Source organism: Mustela erminea, chromosome 7 (genome assembly GCF_009829155.1).
Source record: "Mustela erminea isolate mMusErm1 chromosome 7, mMusErm1.Pri, whole genome shotgun sequence".
Classification (NCBI taxonomy): Eukaryota; Metazoa; Chordata; class Mammalia; order Carnivora; family Mustelidae; genus Mustela; species Mustela erminea.
This window is the reverse complement of record NC_045620.1, coordinates 61,033,482-61,046,011: the sequence shown is the minus strand read 5'-3', so window position 1 is coordinate 61,046,011 and position 12,530 is coordinate 61,033,482. Positions and strand designations below refer to the sequence as shown.

The following is a 12,530-nucleotide window of genomic DNA, read 5'->3' as shown; positions in this document are numbered from 1 at the left end:
AGCCAACTATATAAACCAATTAATAACAAAATCAAAGAAACACATCAACAATAATACAATAATAGTAGGGGACTTTAACACTCCCCTCGCAAAAAATGGACAGATCATCCAAGCAAAATATCAACAAGGAAATAAAGGCCTTAAATAACACACTGGACCCGATGGACATGACAGATATATTCAGAACATTTCATCCCAAAGCAACAGAATACACATTCTTCTCTGGTGCACATGGAACATTCTCCAGAATAGATCACATCCTCGGTCCTAAATCAGGTCTCAACAGGTACCAAAGACTGGGATCATGCTCTGCATATTTTTAGACCACAATGCTCTGAAGCTAGAACTCAATCGCAAGAGGAAATTTGGAAAGAACCCAAATACATGGAGAGTAAACAGCACCCTTCTAAAAAATGAATGGGTCAGCCAGGAAATTAAAGAAGAACTGAAAAAATTCATGGAAACGAATTATAATGAAAACACAACAGTTCAAAATCTGTGGGACACAGCAAAGGCAGTCCTGAGAGGAAAATATATAGCAGTACAAGCCTTTCTCAAGAAACAAGAAAGGTCTCAAGTACACAACCTAACCCTACACCTAAAGGAGCTGGAGAAAGAACAAGAAAGAAACCCAAACCCAGCAGGAGAAGAGAAATCATAAAGATCAGAGCAGAAATCAATGAAATAGAAACCAAAAAAACAACAGAACAAATCAACGAAACTAGGAGCTGGTTCTTTGAAAGAATTAATAAGATTGATAAACCCCTGGCAAGACTTATCAAAAAGAAAAGAGAAAGGACCCAAATAAATAAAATCATGAATGAAAGAAGAGAGATCACAACTAACACTAAAGAAATAAAGAGAATTATAAGAACATACTACGAGCAACTCTATGCCAACAAATTTGACAATCTGGAAGAAATGGATGCATTCCTAGAGACATATATACGACCACAACTGAACCAGGAAGAAATAGAAAACCTGAACAGACCCATAATCAGTAAGGAGATTAAAACAGTCATCAAAAATCTCCAAACAAACAAAAGCCCAGGGCCAGACGGCTTCCGGGGGAATTGTACCAAAGTTTGTTTTTTTGCTTTTTTTTTTTTTAAGATTTTATTTATTTTTTGACAGACAGAGATCAAAAGTAAGCAGAGAGGCAGGCAGAGAGAGAGAGGAGGAAGCAGGCTCCCTGCTGAGCAGAGAGCCCGATGCGGGGCTCGATCTGAGGACCCTGAGATCATGACTTGAGCCGAAAGCAGAGGCTTTAACCCACTTAGCCACCCAGGTGCCCCTCTACCAAAGATTTAAAGAAGAACTAATTCCTATTCTCCTGAAACTGTTCCAAAAAATAGAAATGGAAGGAAAACTTCCAAGCTCATTTTATGAGGCCAGCATCACGTTGATCCCAAAACCAGACAAGGATCCCATCAAAAAAGAGAACTACAGACCAATATCCTTGACGAACACAGATGCAAAAATTCTCACCAAAATACTAGCCAATAGGATTCAACAGTACATTAAAAGGATTATTCACCACGAACAAGTGGGATTTATTCCAGGACTGCAAGGTTGGTTCAACATCCACAAATCAATGTGATACTACACATTAATAAGAGAAAGAACAAGAACCATATGATACTCTCAATAAATGCTAAAAAAGCATTTGACAAAGTACAGCATCCCTTCCTGATCAAAACTCTTCAAAGTGTAGGGATAGAGGGCACATACCTCAATATTATCAAAGCCATCTATGAAAAACCCACTGCAAATATCATTCTCAATGGAGAAAAACTGAAAGCTTTTCCGCTAAGGTCAGGAACATGGCAGGGATGTCCATTATCACCACTGCTATTCAACATAGTACTAGAAGTCCTAGCCTCAGCAATCAGACAACAAAAGGAAATTAAAGGCATCCAAATCAGCAAAGAAGAAGTCAAATTATCTCTCTTCGCAGATGATATGATACTATATGTGGAAAACCCAAAAGACTCCACTCCAAAACTGCTAGAACTCGTACAGGAATTCAGTAATGTGTCAGGATATAAAATCAATGCACAGAAATCAGTTGCATTTCTCTGCACCAACAAGACAGAAGAAAGAGAAATTAAGGAGTCAATCCCATTTACAATTGCACCCAAAACTATAAGATACCTAGGAATAAACCTAACCAAAGAGGCAAAGAATCTATACTCAAAAAACTATAAAGTACTCATGAAAGAAATTGAGGAAGACACAAAGCAATGGAAAAATATTCCATGCTCCTGGATTGGAAGAACAAACATTATGAAAATGTCTATGCTACCTAAAACAATCTACACATTTAATGCAATTCCTATCAAAATACCATCCATTTTTTTCAAAGAAATGGAACAAATAATCCTAAAATTTATATGGAACCAGAAAAGACCTCGAATAGCCAAAGGAATATTGAAAAAGAAAGCCAAAGTTGGTGGCATCACAATTCCGGACTTCAAGCTCTATTACAAAGCTGTCATCATCAAGACAGTATGGTACTGGCACAAAAACAGACACATAGATCAATGGAACAGAATAGAGAGCCCAGAAATAGACCCTCAATCCTATGGTCAACTAAACTTCGACAAAGCAGGGAAGAATGTCCAATGGAAAAAAGATAGCCTCTTCAATAAATGGTGTTGGGAAAATTGGACAGCCACATGCAGAAAAATGAAATTGGACCATTTCTTTATACCACACACGAAAATAGACTCAAAATGGATGAAGGACCTCAATGTGAGAAAGGAATCCATCAAAATCCTTGAGGAGAATACAGGCAGCAACCTCTTCGACCTCAGCCGCAGCAACATCTTCCTAGGAACATTGCCAAAGGCAAGGGAAGCAAAGACAAAAATGAACTATTGGGATTTCATTAAGATCAGAAGCTTCTGCACAGCAAAGGAAACAGTCAACAAAACCAAAAGACAACTGACAGAATGGGAGAAGATATTTGCAAACGAAAGATCAGATGAAGGGCTAGTGTCCAAAATCTATAAAGAACTTAGCAAACTCAACACCCAAAGAACAAATAATCCAATCAAGAAATGGGCAGAAGACATGAACAGACATTTCTGCAAAGAAGACATCCAAATAGCCAACAGACACATGAAAAAATGCTCTATATCACTCGGCATCAGGGAAATACAAATCAAAACCACAATGAGATATCACCTCACACCAGTCAGAATGGCTAAAATTAACAAGTCAGGAAATGACAGATGCTGGCGAGCATGCAGAGAAAGGGGAACCCTCCTACACTGTGGGTGGGAATGCAAACTGGTGCAACCACTCTGGAAAACAGCATGGAGATTCCTCAAAATGTTGAAAATAGAACTACCTTATGACCCAGCAATTGCACTACTGGGTATTTACCCTAAAGATACAAACGTAGTGATCCGAAGGGACAAGTGCACCCAAATGTTTATAGCAGCAATGTCTACAATAGCCAAACTATGGAAAGAACCTAGATGTCCATCAACAGATGAATGGATAAAGAAGATGTGGTATATATATATACAATGGAATACTATGCAGCCATCAAAAGAAATGAAATCTTGCCATTTGCCACAACAAGGATAGAACTAGAGGGTATCATGCTTAGCTAAATAAGTCAATCAGAGAAAGACAACTATCATATGATCTCCCTGATATGAGGAAGTGGTGATGCAACATGGGGGCTTAAGTGGGTAGAAGAAGAATCAATGAAACAAGATGGGATTGGGAGGGAGACAAACCATAAGTGACTCTTAATCTCACAAAACAAACTGAGGGTTGCTTGGGGGAGGGGTTGGGAGAAGAGGGGTGGGGTTATGGACATTGGGGAGGGTATGTGCTATGGTGAGTCCTGTTTAGTACGTAAACCTGGCGATTCACAGACCTGTACCCCTGGGCATAAAAATATACTATATGTCTATAAAAAAGAAAAAAAGAAAAAAATAAGAAACAGTTGCTATTCTTAGGGAGTCTACAATCTAACTTGGGCAGAGAAAAGTTGTAAACAAACACGTAACCAACCCAAGGCAGGCCCGACCTATGGGAGGAAAAGATAATTTTTCACTAAGAGACATTTTGGAGAGATGGATAACGTTTTGATTGCCAGAGATTTTTCTGAGGGGCAGGTAAGGAATAAGGACATTATCAGGAATAGGATGAACAAAGAGGTCCAAGCAGAAAATAAAATGTAGAGGTTGGAGGGAAATGACTAGCGTTGCCTAGAAAATACAATATGATATAGAAAGTAGTGTAAGATTGGTATGTGAAACATGTATTTGCAAGAAATAGTTGTATTTAAAGAAAATTTTTATTGTACTGCTAACATATATAGCATTTACAGTTAGAGAATTGAAGCACAAGAATTCTTCCTCACAACCCCTCAGTTCTTAAGTAATCCTTTTAAGTCCAGCACCTTTTAAGCACTCAATAATAGACTGCTGAACCAAATGAAAAAAATAAATAAATAAATTTATATTTTTAAAGATAGTTTACTGAATAAATACATATGATTACTAGCAATTTTCCTCCTAAAATCCATCATTTACTTCTCCCCTTTCTTTCTGTTTGTAAACCCAGCCCACTCTTGTCAAATGCATGATTTTAACTCCCATACATGACTTAAGCCCCATTTTAAACTCTTTGTCATACAGCATAGTTTATGGCTTCTCCCTACCACACCCAGTCAGACCCACACCCAAACAGAGACCCTGGGTACTTGAATAGTGTCCCAGACCTGAAATGAACAAGGACAGATATTTTACGTGTTCTGTTTAAACGCAGTGCCTACCTAGAACAAGTTCCCAGTGCCTAGAACAGTATGTAGAATATAGTCTGTGATCCACAAATATTTTGTTGTTGGATAAAGCAAACCGATGTTTAACTTAACACAGAATAAGCCAAAGTAAAATTAGTCTTGTTGTTTGTTTGTTTACTTGCTTCTTAAGATTATCTAATACTGGTAGAGTGTCACAATCAAGATTTTATACTAAATGAAATGCAGAAGTTCATGCTTAAAAAGAGTAAACCTTTCCTTCTGTGATGGGCATTAGAGTTGTTAACATCCGGGCAACCACTCCGCCAGCATTCATCTTTAAATTCTCAACTGTATTTAAATAATGACAATATTACAGGTTTCTCTACTGTGATTTTTAGACTCAACTAGAAATTGCTGGTCATATATATTTTCATACTTTCTTAGCCATTACAAGGAAAGTAGTCAATCTGATGTTTCATTTAATATCACTACTTACAATTAGTTTTTATGTTCACTGGAAAAAAAAAAAAAAACCACTAGTGCCATATGGACTAACTCCAAGATATCCCGCTGGGATGTTGCATTTTATAAACAATACGCAAATGCTATTATCCTTATAATAACTCCCAAATATTTTCCCTTCCCTCAAGTGCTGTGCTTCATACCCAGACCTCTTATTAAAAAATCAAGCTTGCCATCTATGTCATATTATATTTTTTATTTGCCTTCCCTCCCTCTCCTCTCCCTCGTGTCTGCCTACTACCTAGTACAGGGACCCTCCAAATAGGACCAGGTGCTGAGAACAGTTGGCGAAGGGGCATTCGCAGGTTCCAAAATGGAGTGCGTATCTACAGCAGCACACATCAAAGAGGTGGGCTTTTCAGGCCCTCTTCCCAGCACTCTGATAGGCTAAGTAAAGATCTGGCCTCCACCTCTTGCAAGTCACCAGAACACTGTGCTCCTTCCTTCTGAGCTGTCTTGATAAAGCTGCCAAACCTGTGACCTACTTTCACATAGCCCCATGCTTCTGTTGTCCCCACAGTCACATGCTCTTCCCCATGGTGGGCCTGATGCCTGTTTTCTCAAAACTGGAAATCGCATGGAGCCAGCCACACACATACCTTGCTAGCATTTCAGTCACTGCCTTTGGACTTTTAGTCACCATGTGTAGGCATTTTGAAAGCCATCCTCCCAAAGTCTTCCCCAATGCCCATGTCCCACTGATAGCTCACCACCCTGCTTCCCACTCCCCCAGTACCTGGTAAAGCAGAGACTAGATGAGTTGTGGAAAGATGTCTTGTTTTAAGATGTTGCTTTCTAGCTGGCAGTTATGTATTACCAGCTAGAAAACCTCATTAACCGGACAATCATATCCTATGGTTGTCACAACCATTGAAAAACTGTGGTTATTAATTGCTCAGGTCAAGCTAGGAGATATATTGATCTCTCCTTCCTCTGATTCCCCAGTGTTTCTTGCATGTATCTCTCATTTGGCAATCAATCACATTTTGCTATGAGACACCTGAGATTTCCCTTTTGCCATTTTCTTTAGGCTCTTTGTTCCCAATCGGCCAGTCCACGCAGTACACAAAGATTATGTAGATTATGTGTTTCTACATTTTACCACAGACTCTACAAAGTGGTTCTCAGAAATATTAGAGCACTGATCTGTGGGCATCAAGAATGATACAGACTTATTTCTTCCTATCTCTGGAGAGCAAAACAATGGACCCTGGAAATAACAGAAAGGGTAGCCAAAGGAAATACCTAAAAGGTGTCAAGAGTTAGGTGAACTGGCTAGGGACTCGAGATCCAGAAGTCCACAGAGTACCTACGGACCACCCCACCCAATAGAAGAAGGCTTCTCAGAGTTGGGGTTTCCCAACCCACAACGAGTAGGAACAGAAGGCAGCCCAGGTAGGCTCATTGGTTCTGTGAATAGAATAAGACTCCTACCAACAATGCCAGGTGAGGCAGAACCAGTAAGGGGGACAGATCAGCTGTCCCACTGGGAGAATTGTTCTCTTACCCTGCCAGACCCAAGACTGACCTCCCTCACCCAGACACACCAGGCAAAGGGGATCCCACCACAATAAGCACATGACCAGGGAAACATTCTTCACCCATGTCCTTCCCATGAGCCAAATATTCCCTTCCCTGACCTAAAGGCATCAGGAGACCTAGCCTGCAAAAACTCCTTTCTCAAGCAACATCAGGGCCCAATAAACCAAACAGACCAAAAAACACTATAGCAGCTCTGAACATTAAATGTCATTGTAACCACAGTCCAAAAAAGTAGCCTGGGCATTAAACCTAAAAACAGAGACTCACTACTTACAGTAGCCAGAATGTTCAGGATAAAATTGTCAAATCACCCATTATACTAAGAGCCAGGAAAACCACAAGCTGAATGAGAAAAAATAGTCAACTAATGCCAACACTGAGATGATCAGATGTTAGCATTATCTGACAAGGACTTAGAAGCAGTTACCATGAAAATGCTTCAACAATCTAATAAACAATAAAATTTCTTGAAACAAATGAAAGAACAGAAAATCTCAGCAAAAAAATTAGAAGTTGTAAAAATGAACAAAACTGAAATTGTATAATAAAAAATGCTATAATGAACATAAACTCACTAAATAAGCTCAATAGTAAAGTGGGGATGACAGAGAATAGAATCAATAAAATTGAAGATGCAGCAATAGAATTGACTCAATCTGAGCAACAGAGAGAAAATAGACTGAAAAAAAAAAAAAAAAACAAGAACAAAAACAGAGCCTTAGAGACCTGTGGGACTGTAACAAAAAACCTATATTTTTTCCTCATCAGAGCACCAGAAGGGGAGAAAAGAATATAGATGAAAGGCTATTAACAAAATAATGGCTAAAAACTTCTTAAATTTGCGGAAGACATGCAACTCACAGATTCAATAAACTGTGTGAATCCTAAATAAGAAAAAAAATCAAAGAAATTCATACCAAGCCATATCACAATTACATTTCTGAAAGCTAAAGACAATGAAAAAATCTTGAAAATGGCCAGAGGGAAAAGTTGCATTACTCATAAGGGAATAACAATCCATATGAAAACAACTTTCTCATCTGAAACCATGGTGGTCAGGAGGAAATGGCACAAGTCTTCAAACAGTTTTCAAAGAAAAGAACTGTCAACTTTGAATTCTCTATTGGCAACAATATCCTTCAGAAATGAAAGGGGAAAACAAAAACATTCTCAGATGAAGAAAAACTAAGAAAATTTGATGAGAATTTGCACCTACCCTTAAAGAATGGCTAGAAAAGCAAATAACAGAAGAACATCTGGAGCTTCAGAGAAAAAGAATACCAGAATGGGTAAAACTGATGGTGGAAGCAAAAATTATTACACCATCTGATGTGGTGCACAACGTATAAAGAGGAAACACTTAAAACAATCCTATTTAAAGAGAGGAAGTATAAAGATACCAAAATGACAGTAAGTTTTCTACATTTCAATGAAACTGGTACAACTTTGATACCAGTAGACTATGATGTTTCTTTCATAGGCACATTGTTAATGCCTACAACTACCACTAGGAAAACTATACAAACTGATATGCTTTGAGAAAAAAACTATAACCAAATCAACACAGAATCATTAAATAATTTTTCACATAAACTACAAAAAATTAGAGAAACAAATAAGAAACAGTGAAAACAAATCAGAAAACAAATCACAAAATGGAAGGCATAAACTCAAACATCAAAAATTACCTTAAATGTAAATGGCCTCAATAAACCAATTAAAACAGATGGTCAGAATATATAGAATAACATGAGCAAACAATATACTGTCTATATGAAACTTTCTTCATGTATAACACTATGCATTGGTCAAAAAAGACCATGCAAACATTAATCAAAAAAAGAAAGGGCAGAAAAGTGCTGTATCAATATCATTAGACTGATAAAACAGACCTAAAGGAAAATTACCAGAGATGAAGAGCATTATTACATGATTATAAAACAATCAGTCAACTAGGAAGTCAAAACAATCCTAAAAGTACATGCATGCACCAAACCACCCCAAAATGCCTCAAAATGCATGAAACAAAAAGTGATAGAGCTGAAAGGTGAAATATGCACAGATATAGCTGGGGACTTAAACTTTTAGCAATAGTTAGATCTATAAGACAGAAAATAAAAAAGGATATAGAATAATTGAACAACATACTCAACAAGATCTACTTGACATATACAGAAACTATACTCAATGACAGCAGAATAAACATTTCTTTCAAGTGCTCATGGACCATTCATCAAGATAGGGAACTTCCCTATCGTGAAGCTTAACAAGCTTCAACAAATATAAAAAAGTTAAAACCATATGTAGGCCATAATGGAATCATACTAGAAAATAACAGAAAGACAAGAGGACAATCTCCAAGCCCTTGGAAATTATACGGAACACTTCTAAACACATCATGGGTCAAAAACAAAATCTCAAAGGAAATGAAAAATCCACAGAATCAAATGAATATGAAAATATAACATATCAAAATATGTGGCACCTAGCTAAAGGAGTGCTGAAAGAGAAATTTATAGTACTAAATACCCACATTAGAAAAGACAAAAGATCTCAAGTAGTAAATGCAGAAGTCCTCAATAAAAAATTAGCAAACCAAATCTAGCAATGTATAAAAAGCATTATGCACCATGACCAAGTAAAACTTATTCTGGGGATACAAGGGCGACATGAAGGATCTCTGTGGTGACAGAATTCTTCTGTGTCTTTACTGTGCCCATGTCATTCTGATTGTGATATTATACCACAGCATTGCATGTTACCACAGGGGAAGAATGGGTAGAGAGTACAAGGGATCTTTCTGTATTATTTCTTTCAACTGCATGTGAATCTACAATGATTGCAAAATGAAAAGTGTAATTAAAATATGTATGGGTGCTGAACGCAATTTCAACTCAATCATTAACGGATTTTATGTTATGGAAGACTGAAAGTGTGGTAGTTGTTTGTTCCTAGAGATTAGATACCTCCAAAACTAGGACTGGAGATTGTTCTCTGAGGTTTCAACTTTTAGAATGACACAAAAATGAATGAAAGATGAAATATAAAATAAATTTTTTAAAAAACACCCTGAATTCTAGACTGATAAGACTGTACTGTGATCTGACTGAAGCAATCTAAAATAAGGCCATGTGGTTAATTAAGAAGGGTGATTGAAACAACCATGCCAAGCACAGAAGAAAAAAAGATAAGAGTATAGCGTCCATCCCAGCCATTTCCAGGGAAGAAGCAGCCTTATCCAAATCTATTACTGATACCGTTAGTAGGCAAGCATTCATACAATTTTGATGGAATTATACTTATTAGACTTCACATATCCTGGTCCTGCTCCCCTACCTGGGCTGCGTTGTAAATAAATCAAAATACTTAGAAATCGACCGTAAACCTGCATCTGATGACAACTAGTTGCAAGCTTTTGTTGCATATACATCTACTTTTCCTTTTTTCCCCTTTAAGCCCATGACATTTCAATGCTATATTCTTTCCTAGATTTGTAGTTCTCTTCCTGGTGGAATGAATAAATGGACATTCTAGTTTTACACGTCAGTCCTGTTACATTAATACAGGTGAGTCCAGTCTTAAAAATTTGGTGGCAAAATCAGCATATTTACTACCGAAATGGTGCCAACCACAAGTGGTCTTTTAGGAACTGGGCGATTATCATTCCCACTCTATGTCTTGTGGTCCAGTGTGATCTTTCTGAACCCACTAGTCCTTCTTCTGCCCGCAATCTTAAATTAGATACGGTGCTTTTTTCTTTGACTGTATTAACACAATTGCCACACACTAAGTGGAAATATACATGAGATTTTTATTATATTTTGACTACCAAATAAAATAACTGAAATTTTGAAACTAATCTAACAGAGGCCATGAAGTTACATTCTCCCAATACCAGACTTCAAGACTTATTAAAAGTCTGCCAAGTTTATGATATGGAAGACTAGAGAAAGAGCTTTCCAAACCACATCATCTTTCCTACCTAGGGTTCCCACCTAGACTTTTAGTTGCCCTGTGCTTAAGTGAGCTGTCAGGAAAAATCAACTAACTAAAACTGAATGGGTTTACATTTGAAGACAAAGTAAAACTTACATGGCTATAATGACCACAGACTAAAATTTATAGAGATAAAATATCACCTTAAGGATCATCTGTTTGTTGTTAATGGTTAGAAAAAAGAAAAGAAAAAAAAAAGGACCCAGGGGAACTGGATCCACAGACATTGGCCTCAAAAGAAAATGAACACCAAAGGACATATTCAGTAAAATTCAATAGAAATTTTAAAAAGTTATTGATAAATCAAATCTTTACCATGATGAGGAAAATAACCGATCCTGATTTAAATAATTTTATTAAGATAAATATGAAAACAGAAAAAACTAGAAAGAGATTAAGAGCACTCTATGGAAAATTGATTATGGGAAGGAATTAAATTGGCTTAATGATGTTCCCTCAGGAGCTTCATGAAAATTAATTCATGCTGGGCCAATTCTGATTAAAATGTTATGTTCATAAACTGGAAGTCTAAACATCCCAACCTCCTGATGACATCATGCCGTTGCATCAACTCTTTGCTACCTCAGAGGCTGCTATCCTTCCTTCTTCCCCATTCTCACCCCCACTGCTTTCCCTTTCTCAGTCTTTCACTTCTGGGTGGTTTTTCTTTCACATTTCACCCCTTCTACCTAAGTATTCCCCAAGGTTCCATTCTAAGCCCACTTATATAAATTCTCTCTCTCCCTGTCCCTCTCTTCCTCCAGCCACTTTCCCTCTCCTGCTTCCATCCTCTCCCCACCCCCACTTTAATGCCCATGACATCAATCTCCGTATCTCACTCTGCCCTTTCTCTGGAGTGCCAGTTATGTCTCCAATGTCATGTGGATGTTCCATGGGTAACTGAATTCAAACCTTTCAAAACTGGACCTAGCATCTTTCTATACAACCTACAGGACACTGCGCTGTCTGGGGCCAGCTCAAACCAGCTTGTACAACGACTGTACATTTCTTCTCAACGCCAAAGTCAGAAGGTGGGAATCAGCTTTGGTGTGTCTATCTTCATTGGGGACCTTGGAAAACAGGATTTCTCTGTATTATTGCTCATCATTCCACTCAAAGATCGCCAGTGTGTTCCTACAGCATTGCAGTAGTTTCCTAACTGGTCCCCCTGACTTGTCTTTGATTATACAATCCATCTCATATGGCCACAGGATTCTAGCCTTTAAAATACAGCCTGGTACATTCAATTCTGCTTCGATATCTCACCATTTTCTGAGGAATGAAGCTCAAAACGCAGTAGATCATTCTGTGTTCCCTGAGAACAGTAATACATGCCTCTATGTTCCCATCTGTGGTTTTCCCTTGTATTCCCTTAACCTTACATGTCCTCACCCTCATCCTCCTCTCGAGGCCCACTCAGCTGAGAAGCCCCTTTGATAATCCCCCAGTAAGAAGGAAATCTTCCCTCTTTTATGCTTACACAACCTTTGTTTGCATCACTACTTCAGTACTCCTTCTTCTAGCTCTATGCTCGAGGGTCTCATATGTACTCAACTTGGCAAGCAATCAACTTCATTTACATCAGCTTTTAAAACCTCCTTTTGCCTTTAACTGATGGAGATTCTATTTTCCTTTCAACCATGTATTTCCTTCATTTTGCCTCCCTAACCCAATTTAATTATTCCCAAACCATAAGCATTTATAG

General features: G+C 37.9%; 1 protein-coding gene across 8 annotated transcripts in view; it reads right to left on the bottom strand.

Moving 5' to 3' along the window:
* The window catches only part of AFF3 (AF4/FMR2 family member 3), a 516,827-nt gene that overhangs the window by 407,409 nt on the left and 96,888 nt on the right, over nucleotides 1-12,530 (bottom strand). The window lies entirely within an intron of this gene.